Below are 16,969 nucleotides of genomic sequence, written 5' to 3'. Positions count from 1 at the left end.
TTGTCAGCCGAGGGAAGCAGGTAGTGCTCTAAAATTTCCTGGTAGACGGCTACGCTGACTTTGGTCTTGATAGAACACAGTGGACCTACACCAGCAGATGACATGGTTCCCAAACTATCACTGATTGTGGAAACTTCACACTAGACCTCAAGCACCTTGGATTGTGTGCCTCTCCACTCTTCCTCCAGACTCTGGGACCTTGATTTCCAAATGAAAATTGGAACTCTGGAACCTTGTGGAGTGTGTCAATGACTGCCTTCTGGACATCTGTCAAGTCAAAAGTCTTCCCCATGATTGTGGAGCCTACTGAAACAGACTAAGGTACCTTTTTAAACGCTTAGGAAGCCGTTGCAGGTGTTTTTTGTTAATTATTTTAATTCACTGAGATAATGACTTTTGTGTTTTCATTGGCTGTAAGCCATAAACATCAACATTAACAAAAATAAACACTTGAAATAGATCACTCTGTTTGTAATGACTCTATATAATATATGTGTTATGATCTGCAATAAGTACTAAGGAAAGATAAGGGAAAACTGTCCCTACAGTAAAACTAAGCTGAATGCCTACAATGAAGCGGGCTGCCTGTTCCTAGCAAACAGACCCGCCTTAGTCCTCGGCTAGTCTGAACGAAGACCTATAGCATAAGGGGAGGGGTCCCTAAAAGAACTAAGGACTGGGACAAAAATGGGACACCTCCTAAACAGTGAAGTTGTTACAGAACACAAAAAGACAAACAGACAGAAAAGTACTAGAGGTCCCAGAAGGACCAAATGAACTGACAGAGAAAGGCACAGAAGCACCTGGCTAGAGAAACAGTCAAACACTGAAGTCCAGCACAGCCAAAAGGGCGGAGCTGGAATATAAAGGCAGATGGTCACGTGACTGCAAAACACAAGATGGAAAAAACAAACAGGAGGGTTCTAACAGTACCCCTTCTTTTATGAGGATCCTCCGGATCCTCCAGGCCCAGGCCTATCCGGAAACCTCTTGTGGAAAGCTTTAACAAGCCTAGGAGCAGAGACATCATCCGTCCTTACCCAGGAGTTGTTTTCGGGACCAAAACCCTTTCAGGAGACAAGACACTGTAATCTCCCTCTATGCCATCTAGAATTCAAGATACGAGAAATTTCATATTCGCCGTCTTCCACCACAGGAGGAACTGAGACATCCCTATCTGATCAGCCTTTTTCAACAAGGAAACATGAAACACAGGATTAATCTTCCAGGAAGTAGGGACATCCAACCTAACAGCAGACGGGTTAACAACCTGAAGCACTTTAAATGGACCCACAAACTTAGGATCCATTTTTTTAGAGGGAATACTCAACCACAGGATCTTTGAGGACAACCAAACCATGTCACCCACAGTAAACAAAACCTCCTTATGTTACCTGTCAAAATACTTCTTGGACTTCTTGTTAGTCTCTTGAAGGTTGCAACGTACATTAGTCCAAACTCTCTCCAAATCACCAGAAAAATTCTCCTCCTCCGGCACCGCCGACGCAAATTTGGAGAACGAACCAAAAGACGGCTGTCTCCCAGTACAACAAAAAGAAGGAGAACACCCAGCAGAGGAGGATGTATGATTGTTAAGAGCAAATTCTGCGAGAGGCAGAAACTCAGACCACACCTCTTGATTGTCTGCCACAAAACAATGCAAAAACGGTTCAACATCCTGGTTCTTTCTTTCAATCTGTCCATTAGACTCAGGATGATACCCAGACCAAAATGACAAATGGACTCCCAACCTGTCACAAAAAGAACGCCAAAAGCGAACCACAAACTGAGGTCCTCTATCAGAAACAATATCCGTGGGAACGCCATGGAGCTTGACAATCTCCTTAACAAACGCCTTAGCGAGTGTCTTGGCGCAGGGCAACTTAATGAATGGAACCAAATGACACATCTCACTAAAACAGTCCACGACCACCCAGATGACAGTAAAACCCTCGGACACAGGAAGATCAGTAATAAAATCCATTGTGAGATGCGTCCAAGGCGCACTAGAAACCTCCAGAGAGCAAAGCAACCAAGCAGCAGGAGTATGTGAAGCCTTTGACCTGGCACACACAGTACATTGACGCACCCACTTGATGACTTCCTTCTGCCATCCAGGCCACCAAAAACTGCGACTGATAAGTCTCTTAGTCTCCGAAATTCCTGGATGACCAACCAATCGAGACTCATGACACTCCACAAACAAATCTATCCTAAAGGCTCTAGGCACAAACAACCTCCCATGGGGAATGTAAGATGGAGCATCATCTTGAGCTTTCAGAATCCCATTCTCCAAAATGGAGTCCAATGCGGCCACCACAACTCCTTTCTGTAAAATGCTCTCCTCCTCCTCGGCACCAACCATAGGAGAGAAGCTGCGAGATAAAGCATCGGCTTTAACATTCTTAGTACCAGGGATATAGGTAACAGAAAAATTAAACTGAGAAAAAAAAAGTGCCCACCTAGCTTGACGGGCTTTCAAGCGCTGGGCAGCATCCAGATAGATCAAATTCTTATGATCTGTGAAAACCTGAATAGGAAATCTAGCGCCTTCCAAAAAATGATGCCAATGTTTAAACGCGAGTTTAATGGCCAGCAACTCCCGATTTCCAACATCATAATTCAGTTCGGTTTCCAAAATTTTTTTCGAAAAGAAGGCACAAGAATATACTCCATCCTTGTTCTCCTGAGACAAAACTGCTCCGACCCCCACCGATGAAGCATCGACCTCGACCAAAAAAGGCTTGGTCTCATCAGGCTGCATAAGAATAGGGGCAGAACTGAGCCTCTCTTTGAGATACTCAAACTCTTCAATGGCATCAGTAGTCCACTGGACCATATTCGCACCTTTCCTGGTGAGATCGGTCAGAGGCTTAACAATTACAGAAAAATTGTTAATGAATTTCCGGTAATAATTGGCAAAACCCCAAAATCTCTGTATAAATTTCAAACCAATAGGCCTAGGCCATTCCTGCACAGCCTGAACCTTCACCGGGTCCATCTCAAAGCCCTCGCTGAAGACAATGTAGCCCAAAAAACTAATTTTCTGCACAGCGAACTCACATTTCTCCAGCTTAGCAAAGAGTAAATTATCACTCAATAACTGCAAAACTTCACATACACTCTCCCAATGGGACTCTAGATCTGGTGTATAAATCAAAATGTCATCCAAATACACAACCACATTCTTACCAATCAAAGGTCTCAGGATGTCATTAATAAGGTTCTGAAAAAATGCAGGTGCATTGGTAAGACCAAAAGGCATCACCAGATTCTCAAAATGACCTACCGGAGTGTTAAAAGCAGTTTTCCATTCATCACCCTCCTTCACTCGTAACAAATTGTATGCCGCCCGGAGATCAATTTTAGTGAACCGCTTGGCCCCCACCACTGGTTAAACAAGTCAGGAATTAACGGCAATGGGTAGGAATTGCGTACGGTAATCTTATTCATTTCATGAAAATCCAGACATGGACGTAAACCCCCTTCCTTTTTTTTAACAAAGAAAAATCCAACTGCCACAGGCGACTTAGAAGGTCTAATGTGACCAGCAGCCAGACTAGTCTGTATGTACTCCTCCAAGGCCTTTCTTTCAGGGATAGTCAGATTAAACAAGCGACTCTTGGGAAGAGTAGCTCCAGGAACAAACTCAATGGCGCAATCATAATCCCTATGAGGAGGTAAAACTTGCGACTCCTCCTCTGAAAAACCCTCCAAAAATCTTGAATAGGTACAGGTAATTCCCCTTTTTCCACAGCCGCAATGCGACCATTGCAACATTTATCATAGCACTTCTGACTCCAAGACTTAATCACATTAGTAGACCAGTCCAGCAAAGGATTGTGCAGTTTTAACCAAGGCAATCTTAGAACGACAGGGTAAATTATCTAATACAATCAAGTCCAAAATTTCTTGGTGAACTCCATTGATAATGAGGGGAAATGCAGCAACCTTATGAGTAATACATTTCAAGGGAGTGTTATCAATTGTAATCACAGAAATAGGTGATGACAAAGGTTTGGATTTCAATTTAAGGTTTTCCAAAAACCCTTTATCAATCACATTAAGTGTTGAACCACAATCCACAAATACCTGAAATTCAATCAAATTTTCCTGCAAAGTAGTACTCCCAGAAAGAAATACTCCTGCAGAACGTAAACAAGCTATACGGGCGTAACTGACCTTTTTTTTTTCTTTACTTAAACGAAGCTCACAATACTTAATCAAAAGGTCAGCTTTACCACAATAAAGACACAATCCCTCGGCGAACCTCCGGTCTCTTTCCTGAGAGGGGAGCGACTTCGCCCCAACCTCCATCGGTTCTCCGCTGTCAGAGCAGATTTTCTGGGGACTAGGACCTGGCATTACAGGAGTCTTTACCTCATTCTGTCTAAATAATAATAATAATAATAATTTTTATTTTTATAGTGCCAACATATTCCGCAGCACTTTACAAATTTTAGTGGGGACTTATACAGACAATACAGAATAAGCATATCTCATATCGAAAGGATTGAGGGCCCTGCTCACAAGCTTACAGTCTATGAGGAAATGGGGGAGACACAAATGGTAGAATGTACATATATTGTATAATGCAGCCTTGATATACTAAATGGGATAAATAATAATACATGGACTGGTCGCCCACCAGTATGTGTACAATCCTGACCGAGGCTATTAAGTGCATGGTTGGTATGAACCTGAAATTGAAAAAGATTTTAATATTGGGCAAAACTGGGACAGACAACTGGGATGGACAGATAGTGTGTGGAGGCGATACGCCAGTTAAAAGAAATGTGTTTTTAGGGTCCGCTTGAAACTGTAGGTATTGGGAATTAATCGAACTGTCCTGAGTAGTGCATTCCAAAGAATTGGAGCAGCACGCGAAAAATATTGGAGACGGGAGAGGGAAGTTCGGATTATGGAGGATTTTAGTTTTAAGTCATTGGCAGAATGGAAGGCACGTGTAGGGTGGTAGACTGAGACAAGGGAGGAGATGTAGGGGGGTATTAAAGCATGGAGCGCTTTGTGGGTAAGTGTGATAAGTTTAAATTGAACTCAATATTAGATGGGCAACCAATGCAATGACTGGCACAGGGAAGAGGCACCGGTGTAGCGGTTGGGGAGGAATATGATCCTGGCTGCTGCGTTAAGGACGGATTGGAGAGGGGAGAGTTTAGTAAGAGGGAGCCCGATAAGTAGAGAGTTGCAGCAGTCCAGATGAGAATGAAAAAGAGCTACAGTAAGAGTTTTTGCCGAGTCAAAGGTGAGAAAAGTCCTGATTCTTGAACGAGTGAGTGATTTGATGTGAGGAGTGAAGGAAAGATCTGAATCAAAAATGACCCCAAGACAGCGGGTTTGTTGCTGGGGAGTAATGGTTGAGCCACAAATGGAAATGGTAATATCGGGCACAGGTAGGTAAGTGGAGGGAGGAAATACGAGTAGTTCAGTTTTTGACAGATTCAGTTTTAGACAAAAGGAGGACATAATGTTAGACACAGCAGAAAGACAATCACTGGTCTTTTGTAGTAATGCAGGGGTGATGTCTGGAGCAGAGGTGTATAAATGGGTGTCATCAGCATAGAAATGGTACTGAAAACCGAATCTGCTGATTGTTTGTCCAATGGGAGCGGTGTATAAGGAGAAAAGAAGGGGGCCTAGGACTGATCCTTGAGGAAACCCGACAGTAAGGGGAAGGAGAGAGGAGGAGGAGCTGGTGAAAGACACAGAGAAGGAGCGATCAGAGAGATAGGAGGAGAACCAGGAGAGAACAGTGTCCTTGAGGCCAATAGTGCAGAGCACAGTGAGGAGGAGCTGGTGATCCACAGTGTCGAATGCTGCAGAGAGATCCAGGAGAATCAGCAGGGAGTAGTGACCATTAGATTTAGCTGTTAGCAGATCATTAGAGACTTTAGTGAGGGCAGTTTCAGTAGAATGTAAAGAGCGGAAACCAGATTGTAAAGGGTCAAAAAGAGAGTTGTCTGAGAGATAGCGGATTAAACTGGAATTGACCAAGCATTCCCGGAGTTTAGAGATAAAGGGAAGATTGGAGACAGGTCTGTAGTTGGCCATGCAGTTCTGGTCAAGGGATGTTTTTTTAAGTAATGGATGTAGACTGGCATGTTTAAAAGAAGAGGAAAAGTTACCAGATGGATGAGAGGGAGAGGTTGAAAATTTTAGTTAGGTGAGTGGTAACAGCTGGAGAAAGGGACTGAAGGAGATGTGAGGGAACCTCTGTCTCCTATCCACATGAACAGCTAATTGCATGGCATCCTGCAGAGTCTCAGGTGCGGGGAATGCAATTAGCAAATCCATAACCCTTTCACTCAGACCAGCGAGAAATAGACATTTCAGAGCAGGATCATTCCATTTAACTTCTGAGGCCCATCTTCTGAAGTGTGTGCAATAATTTTCAACATCACCTGACCCCTGATTCAAACGCCTGAGTTCTGCCTTAGCAGATGAGATTCGATCAGGATCGTCATATAATAGCCCCATAGCAGAAAAAAATTATTCTACAGACCTTAAACATGGATCATTAGGTTGGAGAGAAAAGGCCCACCCCTGTGGTTCTTTGCGCAAGAGTGACATAATAAAACCAATGCGCTGTGATTCATTCCAAGAGGACCTTGGTCTCAAACGAAAATATAACAAACAAGCATTTTTAAAGGAAAAAAAATGTTGCTGTTTACCATAAAAAAAACTTCAGGCAGTCCTACCTTGGGTTCCACAAAATGTTTTTCAGAACAGCTACTCACGTGTTGCTGGAGCTCGGCCACCTCCAGAGACAATCCCTGCAGGCGTTGAGCCAAATCCTGGAAGGAAACCATACTGATCCACGAATTTCTTTCCTTTTAGTTTTTTTTTTTTTGGGCTGGACTTACTGTTACGATCTGCAACAAGTACTAAGGAAAGATAAGGGAAAACTGTCCCTACTGTAAAACTAAGCTGAATCCCTATGATGTAGCGGGCTGCGTGTTCCTAGCGAACAGACCCGCCTTAGTCCTCGGCTAGTCTGAACGAAGACCTATAGCATAAGCGGAGGGGTCCCTAAAAGAACTAAGGACTGGGACAAAAATGGGACACCTCCTAAACAGAGAAGTTGTTGCAGAACACAAAAAGACAAACAGACAAAAAAGTATTAAAGGTCCCAGAAGGACCAAACGAACTGACAGAGAAAGGCACAGAAGCAGCTAGCTAGAGAAACAGTCAAACACTGAAGTCCAGCACAGCCAAAAGGGCGGAGCTGGAATATAAAGGCAGATGGTCACGTGACCGCTAAACACAAGATGGAAAAATCAAACAGGAGGGTTCTAACAATATGAATTTCACTTTTTGGATTGAAGAACTGAAATAAATTAACTTTTTGATGATATTCTAAATTAGTGAGATGCACCTGTATATATATATATATATATATATATATATATATATATATACTGCATTTTTCGGTCTATAAGACGCAATATTTTCCTCTAAAATTTTGGAGGAAAGTGGGGGGTGCGTCTTATAGTCCAAATGTGGTGTGTTTATTAGAGATGAGCGGTGTTCGACTAGAACTGTTCGCCAATCTCAAATTCGAGCTGTTTTGGGCGGTGTTCGAGTTGTTCGACGAACCCGAACGATTTGCAAAAAATTCGGCTGTTCGAGGTTATGTTCGATAACTGTTCGTGCACCAAAAGCGTGTCCTGCATGTCTGGCGCTATTTAGAGCACCAATCATGCAGGGATTGTCTGCCACTCACTGTAATGCCACAGCCATGGTGGTTGTGGCATTACAGTGATTGCCCAAATCGATGGGAACAGTGCTCACAGTGAAACATGAAAAGCCGGCAATTCATCAGCGGCATACACCGGTACCCGACAATTTAGAACCGAAAGAATAGAGTATCACACATAGATTAGATAGATAGAAGCATGTCAGTCACACATATAAGAAGCACAGTGACAGTGTTGCTTACTGTACTTGTCATTTAGTGTAAAGGATTTATCAAAAAAAATAATAGTGTTTTCATGCACTGTCTCTTTAAAAAAGCCGGCTGGCAATTCAGCATCTGTACCCGACAATTTAGAATAGAAGGAATAGAGAATCACACATAGATTAGATAGATAGAAACATGTCAGCCACATATATACGAAGCACAGTGACAGTGTTGCTTACTGTACTTGTCATTTAGTGTAAAGGATTTATTAAAAAATATAATAGTGTTTTCATGCACCGTCTCTTTAAAAAAGCCGGCCGGCAATTCAGCAGCGGTACCCGACAATTTATAACAGACAGAATAGAGCTTCACACATAGATTAGATAGATAGAAACATGTCAGGCACATATATATGAAGTACTGTGACAGTGTTGCTTACTGTACTTGTCATTTACTGCAAAGGATTTATTAAAAAAAATAATAGTGTTTTCATGCACCGTCTCTTTAAAAAAGCCGGCTGGCAATTTAGCATCTGTACCCGACAATTTATAACAGACAGAATAGAGCTTCACACATAGATTAGATAGATAGAAACATGTCAGTCACATATATAATAAGTACAGTGACAGTGTTGGTTACTGTACTTGTCATTTAGTATTAAAATAAAGGATTTATTGTTAAAAAAAATTGGCGTGGGGTTCCCCGTAATTTTAGTCTCTAGCGGAGGTTAAGCAGACAGCTGGGGCAGATGTTTGAAGCCTGGGAAGGGGGTAATACCCACGGAGCTTCCCAGGCTACTAATATCAGCCCCCAGCTGAATACCTAGCCTTTACTAGCTATTAAAATGGAGGACCCCCCCCAAAAAAATGACGTGGGGTCCCCCCTAATTTAATAGCTAGCAAAGGCTAGGCAGACAGCTGGGGGCTGATATTAATAGCCCAGGAAGGGAGCCTCCCAGGCTAGAAACACCAGCCGTCAGCCGCCCCAGAAATGGCGCATCCATAGGATGCGCCAATTCTGGCACTTAGCCTCGCTCTTCCACACTGCCCTGGTGCGGTGGCAGGGGGTAATAGGGTTGGGGTTGATGTCAGCTTATAATGCCAGCTGACATCAAGCCCAGGTTAGTAATGGAGAGGCGTCTATAAGACACCCCCATTACTAACCCCATAGTCAAAGTTAAAAGAAAACACAAACACCCAGAATAAAGTCCTTTAATTGAAATAAAGACACATTCCTTTATTGTTCTAAATTAAACCATACTTACCGTCACGCCCATTCCAGCTGAAGCCAACGATCTCCTGCAATAAAAGAAAAATAATAAAGCAACCTCATCCTTACCTTTCCATGGTTCCCACGACAGCTTCAGCTCTGCTACATCGAGATAACAGGCTGGACCGCAGCAGAACGCTGCCATCCAGCCTGTCATCCCGCAGACACTGAGAAGCGCAGGCATGCTTGCGCTCTGCAGTGTCTGGCTGTGACGGCATAAAGATGAGACGAGTTCATGTCCAATGAACTCGGCGCACCTCATGCACGTCACTGACAGCGTGGGAGAATTCTCCTGCACTCAGCACTTCAGCGTGAGAATTCTCCCACACTGTCAGTGACGTGCATGAGGTCAGCTGAGTTCATTGGACATGAATGAGCTCACCTCATGCACGTCACTGACAGCGTGGGAGAATGCTCACGCTGTAGCGCTGAGTGCAGGAGAATTTTCCCACGCTGTCAGTGACGTGCATGAGGTGAGCTGAGATCATTGGACATGAATGTCCAATGAACTCGGCTCACCTCATGCACGTCACTGACAGCGTGGGAAAATTCTCACGCTGAAGCGCTGAGTGCAGGAGAATTTTCCCACGCTGTCAGTGACGTACATGAGGTGAGCCGAGTTCATTGTCGGCTCATCTGGATGCCGTCACAGTCAGACACTGAGGAGCGCAAGCATGCCTGCGCTTCTCAGTGTCTGCGGGATGACAGGCTGGATGGCAGCGTTCTGCTGCGGTCCAGCCTGTCATCTCGATGTAGCAGAGCTGAAGCTGTCCTGGGAACCATGGAAAGGTAAGGATGAGGTTGCTTTATTATTTTTCTTTTATTGCAGGAGATCGTTGGCTTCAGCTGGAATGGGCGTGATGGTAAGTATGGTTTAATTTAGAACAATAAAGAATTGTGTCTTTATTTCAATTAAAGGACTTTATTCTGGGTGTTTGTGTTTTTTTTTTAACTTTGACTATGGGGTTAGTAATGGGGGTGTCTTATAGATGCCTCTCCATTACTAACCTGGGCTTGATGTCAGCTGGCATTATAAGCTGACATCAACCCCAACCCTATTACCCCCTGCCACCGCACCAGGGCAGCGTGGAAGAGCGAGGCTAAGTGCCAGAATTGGCGCATCCTATGGATGCGCCATTTCTGGGGCGGCTGACGGCTGGTGTTTCTAGCCTGGGAGGGGGCCAATATTCATGGCTCCCTTCCTGGGCTATTAATATCAGCCCCCAGCTGTCTGCCTAGCCTTTGCTAGCTATTAAATTAGGGGGGACCCCACGTCATTTTTTTGGGGGGGGTCCCCCATTTTAATAGCTAGTAAAGGCTAGGTATTCAGCTGGGGGCTGATATTAGTAGCCTGGGAAGCTCCGTGGGTATTACCCCCTTCCCAGGCTTCAAACATCTGCCCCAGCTGTCTGCTTAACCTCCGCTAGAGACTAAAATTACGGGGAACCCCACGCCAATTTTTTTTAATAATAAATCCTTTATTTTAATACTAAATGACAAGTACAGTAACCAACACTGTCACTGTACTTATTATATATGTGACTGACATGTTTCTATCTATCTAATCTATGTGTGAAGCTCTATTCTGTCTGTTATAAATTGTCGGGTACAGATGTTGAATTGCCGGCTGGCTTTTTTAAAGAGACGGTGCATGAAAACACTATTATTTTTTTTAATAAATCCTTTGCAGTAAATGACAAGTACAGTAAGCAACACTGTCACAGTACTTCATATATATGTGACTGACATGTTTATATCTATCTAATCTATGTGTGAAGCTCTATTCTGTCTGTTATAAATTGTCGGGTACCGCTGCTGAATTGCCGGCCGGCTTTTTTAAAGAGATGGTGCACGAAAACACTATTATATTTTTTAATAAATCCTTTACACTAAATGACAAGTACAGTAAGCAACACTGTCACTGTACTTCGTATATATGTGGCTGACATGTTTCTATCTATCTAATCTATGTGTGATTCTCTATTCCTTCTATTCTAAATTGTCGGGTACAGATGCTGAATTGCCAGCCGGCTTTTTTAAAGAGACGGTGCATGAAAACACTATTATTTTTTTTAATAAATCCTTTACACTAAATGACAAGTACAGTAACCAACACTATCACTGTACTTCATATATATGCGACTGACATGTTTCTATCTATCTAATCTATGTGTGATTCTCTATTCTTTCTGTTATAAATTGTCGGGTACAGATGCTGAATTGCCGGCCGGCTTTTTTAAAGAGATGGTGCATGAAAACACTATTATTTTTTTAATAAATCCTTTGCAGTAAATGACAAGTACAGTAAGCAACACTGTCACAGTACTTCATATATATGTGACTGACATGTTTCTATCTATCTAATCTTTGTGTGAAGCTCTATTCTGTCTGTTATAAATTGTCGGGTACCGCTGCTGAATTGCCGGCCGGCTTTTTTAAAGAGACGGTGCACGAAAACACTATTATATTTTTTAATAAATCCTTTACACTAAATGACAAGTACAGTAAGCAACACTGTCACTGTACTTCATATATATGTGACTGACATGTTTCTATCTATCTAATCTATGTGTGATGCTCTATTCCTTCATGTCTAAATTGTCGGGTACCGGTGTATGCCGCTGCTGAATTGCCGGCCGGCTTTTTTAAAGAAAGCGTCTTCTGAGCAGTTTGTCAGCTTTTGGACACCTTTGAAGGTGTTTTCTATGTGTTCCTATGTGTTTTTGTTTGCCTGCCATTGGTTTTAACGGTGTTCGAAGGTGTTCTAAGGTGTTCGACGAACAGTTCGACGAACAGTTCCTCGAACATCCCGGTGTTCAACGAACCGAACCGAACCCGAACACTACGGGGGTGGCTCAACACTAGTGTTTATATATATACAGTACAGACCAAAAGTTTGGACACACCTTCTCATTTTAAGATTTTTCTGTATTTTCATGACTATGAAAATTGTACATTCACACTGAAGGCATCAAAACTATGACTTAACTCATGGGGAATTATATACTTAACAAAAAAGTTTGAAACAACTGAAAATATGTCTTATATTCTAGGTTCTTCAAAGTAGCCACCTTTTGCTTTGATGACTGCTTTGCACACTCTTGGCATTCTCTTGATGAGCTTCAAGAGGTAGTCACCGGAAATGGTCTTCCAACAATCTTGAAGGGGTTCCCAGAGATGCTAAGGGACTTGTTGGCCCTTTTGCCTTCACTCTGCGGTCTAGCTCACCCCAACCATCTCGATTAGGTTCAGGTCTGGTGACTGTGGAGGCCAGGTCATCTGGCATAGCACCCCATCACTCTCCTTCTTGGTCAAATAGCCCTTACACAGCCTGGAGGTGTGTTTGGGGTCATTGTCCTGTTGTAAAATAAATGTTGTTCCAACTAAACGCAAATCGGATGGAATAGCATGCCGCTACAAGATGCTGTGGTAGCCAAGCTGGTTCAGTATGCCTTCAATTTTGAATAAATCCCAAACAGTGTCACCAGCAAAGCACCCCCACACCTTCACACCTCCTCCTCCATGCTTCACGGTGGGAACCAGGCATGTAGAGTCCATCCGTTCACCTTTTCTGCGTCTCACAAAGACACGGTGGTTGGAACCAAAGATCTCAAATTTGGACTCATCAGACCAAAGCACAGATTTCCACTGGTCTAATGTCCATTTCTTGTGTTCTTTAGCCCAAACAAGTCTCTTCTGCTTGTTGCCTGTCCTTAGCAGTGGTTTCGTAGCAGCTATTTTACCATGAAGGCCTGCTGCACAAAGTCTCCTCTTAACAGTTGTTGTAGAGATGTGTCTGCTGCTAGAACTCTGTGTGGCATTGACCTGGTCTCTAATCTGAGCTGCTGTTAACCTGCGATTTCTGAGGCTGGTGACTCGGATAAACTTATCCTCAGAAGCAGAGATGACTTTTGGTCTTCCTTTCCTGGGGCGGTCCTCATGTGAGCCAGTTTCTTTGTAGCGCTTGATGGTTTTTGCAACTGCACTTGGGGACACTTTCAAAGTTTTCCCAATTTTTCGGACTGACTGACCTTCATTTCTTAAAGTAATAATGGCCACTCGTTTTTCTTTACTTAGCTGCTTTTTTCTAGCCATAATACACTTTCTAACAGTCTATTCAGTAGGACTATCAGCTGTGTATCCACCAGACTTCTGCACAACACAACTGATGGTCCCAACCCCATATATAAGGCAAGAAATCCCACTTATTAATCCTGACAGAGCACACCTGTGAAGTGAAAACCATTTCCGGTGACTACCTCTTGAAGCTCATCAAGAGAATGCCAAGAGTGTGCAAAGCAGTCATCAAAGCAAAAGGTGGCTACTTTGAAGAACCTAGAATATAAGACATATTTTCAGTTGTTTCACACTTTTTTGTTAAGTATATAATTCCACATGTGTTAATTCATAGTTTTGATGCCTTCAGTGTGAATGTACAATTTTCATAGTCATGAAAATACAGAAAAATCTATAAATGAGAATGTGTGTCCAAACTTTTGGCCTGTACTGTATACTGTGACTGGTGGGGGACATGCGGGAAGCGGCAGTGGCGGAGGAGCGGGGCACAGGAGGCAGGAGCCACCTGCTGCAGCCTACACTGTGCCCGCTGCTAAAGAAAATGAATATTCAGTGATCCCCACGCCCATGGGCATGGGGGGCACTGAATATTCATTCTCCTTAATAGTGCTCACAGAGTAGCCATACGCGATTGCTGCGGCCTGGCAATCGCATGTGCCCGCTATTAAAGAGCATGAATATTCACTAATCCCCAGGATGAGAAGTGCCATGCATACCAGTAAGAGGGATGAAGGGGGCCATGCATACCAGGAAGAGGGATGAGGGGGGCCATACATACCAGGAAGAAGGATGAGGAGGGCATGCATACCAGGAAGAGGGGTGCCATGCATACCAGGATGAGGGGCCCATGCATACCAGGATAGGGATGAGGGGGCCATGCATACCAGGATAAGGATAAGGGGGCCTTGCAAATCAGGATACAGATAAGGGGTGCCATGCATACCAGGATGAGGGGTGCCATGCATACCAGGATGAGGGGTGCCATGCATACCAGGATGGGGCTGTAACTGTAGCGCTGATTCCCAGGCCCCGGTCCGTGTGATCCTGATGTGGCACATGAGCAGCACACAATTGCCACACCTGTGACACACACGGACACATGGACACACGAGACACAGATATCTTCGGTACCGGAAAAAACGGTAACAGAGATATCCGTGTCCCGTGTGTCCATGTGTACGGGACGTGTGAAACCGGCCTTAGACTGTAATGTTAAATATGCCTCTATGTCCCTGACTGGTGAGCTCAAGCCTCCTTAATACCTAACATTATCCAGATGGCATTTGAAGCATGTGATTTACATCACATTCTCTTATCTAATTTGGTAATTTACAAATTAAAGAAATTTTCATGCAATTTATAAAAAATTTTTTTGCATAAATATAGATAAAGATTTACAGTTGCAGAAATCTCTGCAACTAATCTGCAGTATGTGAATATAGCCTTAAAGGGGTTGTCTGGGACTTCTATTTTGATGGCCTATCCTTAGGAAAAGTCATTATTATCTGACCAGTGCGGGTGTGACACCCGGCAGCCCCACCAGGTAGCTGCTCTCGGCGGTAGCTAGATGTGCTCAGTTGCGGAGCTGAACTTCACAGCTCAGTCACCTCCATAGTACACATCTGCCCCCTATTAATTAAAATAGGATGTGCATATGCAGTACCCGGCCATGGTCACTATGCAGTTGATGGAGCTGTGATGTGCAGCTCTACAATTGAGTACATCAGGCCACCGCCGGCACAGGGAACAGATGATTGCCAGCGGTGCTGGGTATTGTACCCACATTAATCAGATGTTGATGACCCATCCTAAAGACAGGCCATCTATATAAAATGAGGAGGAAGGAGCAAATGATGGGCAAATGGCGTAAAAATACATAAAGGTATCAGAAAAATGTTCAATAGATAAACAGTAAACATATCTATATAGCATTAACAAGCTAGTGTAAAACCAGAAGCCAGTCATGTCATATCGCATCAAACAAATGTAACTCATAAATCAATACTCTTTAATAATTACAGCTCCAAATCTTGTAAGACTTTGCTCACAGAAGGCAGCCATAGTTAAATTGCAGAAATCCGCAGCAGAACTGAACCGCCTTTTAATTGCTCCTTTACACAATCACTTAAATTTCCAGCGAAACAGCTGGTTCACCTGGTAATTGGTAAACTGCACGGCTGATTGTAACACCGATCAATAAGTATCAACAATTATAAAGTGTTTGCACCGATTCTGACTTTTTTTGCACTTTATAATTGCTGGTTGCTATTATTAGGTTTGAGGAGAGGCCTGATTCCTGCATTTCAGTGACATTCAAAATATCTGTCCATGTGTTATGGTTTCTGTACCATTGGATTGATATTGCTTTGCTTCCATTTTTATACATGTTTTATGCTGTTTTGTATGTATTGATTTATGATTTATATTTGACTTGTGTAACAGCAAAATAGCTGGCAAGTAGGGTTTCATATGCAGCATAATTCCCCTAAAACAGTGAGTATTAGGCCACGACCCCACTATCAGTATTTGATCATTCGGTCGGTATTTTTTCTCAGGAGTGGGAGCCAAAACCAGGAGTTGGTGATAAATGCAGAATTGGTGACTTGTTTCTATTCTACCTTTTCTCTGATTGTTCCTCACCTGGTTTTGGCTCCCACTCCTGAGAAAAAATACTGACCGAATACTGACCAAATACCGATAGTGGGGCCGTGACCTTACTTCCATAATTCTCTATAGATACATAATTTCCCAAAAATGTTTTTAGACCTCATGACAAGTATAAATTAGGGCCTCAATGAACATTCCGCAACAGGTGACCCCACATATTTTGTGCCATTTTTTGATTCCCGTGCCTTTTTATGTGGCACAGGAGCCTAAGGTGGATTCCTAACTTTGCGCCCCTATGGCTGCACCCCATGCATATCACAGATTTAAATTCCTTTTTAAACTGTATTAAAAAGTTTTTGCATATCCTGTAAGCACAATGTCATAGTTATAACAAGGATGGCATATGGCAATGAGAAAAAGAATAGAGTGAAGACAAGTGCATACAGAATGACACCTAACAGTACAGAAAGTTATGCAGTACATATAATAATCACATCAGAGATGTATCTTTACTTACAAGAGACACTTTTTCTGTTTTCCAGGAGAAGAAAGTGATTATTACTCTTCTTCTATCTCTTTCCCATGCACTGCTCTTTCTTGTCTGTTCTGAGAAGTGAAAGTCATTTTCTTAAGTATGCCCAGGTACGCCTACTTCATGATGCCACTCACAGGTCAAAATACTTCCTGCCCTCCACCCCACACCTCAATTGTTATAGGATACTGTGCTTAAATTCCATTCTGTATTTAAGTGGGTCAGCTGAGATCATTTAGTCTTGCTGTTCCTCTCCATGGTAGCTGGGATTGGAGTACTGCGGCCATTCGCCCCAGCACCTAGAGTGGAAAACCTAAGGGTCTAAGGGTCCCATCAGTGGGCTAAGTTTTCTGTTACAGGGCAGTGACTGAACACTTAAAAACTCTTACTGGAGTTCTCCTTAAATTGATTGTCTGGGATAAATTGTGTCTATTACCTTTCTCTGATCCAGTGCCATGCCTCCGCTGCTGCTCCAGTCTTTGCTGACAGTCTTCAGCAGTGACAAAACGACTACACCACCGCTACCGCCAATCACTGTGCTCAGCGGCTCTATTATTGTAGAC

General features: G+C 43.2%; 1 protein-coding gene across 3 annotated transcripts in view; it reads right to left on the bottom strand.

The window, feature by feature from the left end:
• The window catches only part of LOC141224337 (polymeric immunoglobulin receptor-like), a 161,644-nt gene extending 145,094 nt beyond the window's left edge, over positions 1 to 16,550 (bottom strand). The window contains exons 1-2 of one of the 3 annotated variants that reach the window (XM_073666935.1): positions 16,392 to 16,508; positions 6,759 to 6,905 (exon numbers count right to left, since the gene is read on the bottom strand). The gene's annotated coding sequence lies outside the window, so the exon portion shown is untranslated. Of the gene's footprint in view, positions 1 to 6,758; positions 6,906 to 16,391 lie in introns of all 3 variants that reach the window. The other 2 variants (XM_073666927.1, XM_073666932.1) reach the window with 2 other exon arrangements.
• Between the last annotated feature and the right edge of the window lie 419 nt (positions 16,551 to 16,969).

This window comes from Phyllobates terribilis, unplaced genomic scaffold, assembly GCF_046119375.1.
Source record: "Phyllobates terribilis strain yellow unplaced genomic scaffold, ASM4611937v1 Scaffold_2__4_contigs__length_985480577, whole genome shotgun sequence".
In the NCBI taxonomy this organism is placed as follows: domain Eukaryota; kingdom Metazoa; phylum Chordata; class Amphibia; order Anura; family Dendrobatidae; genus Phyllobates; species Phyllobates terribilis.
Note: the sequence above shows the minus strand (reverse complement) of the source record. Positions and strands in the feature narration are given on the sequence as shown.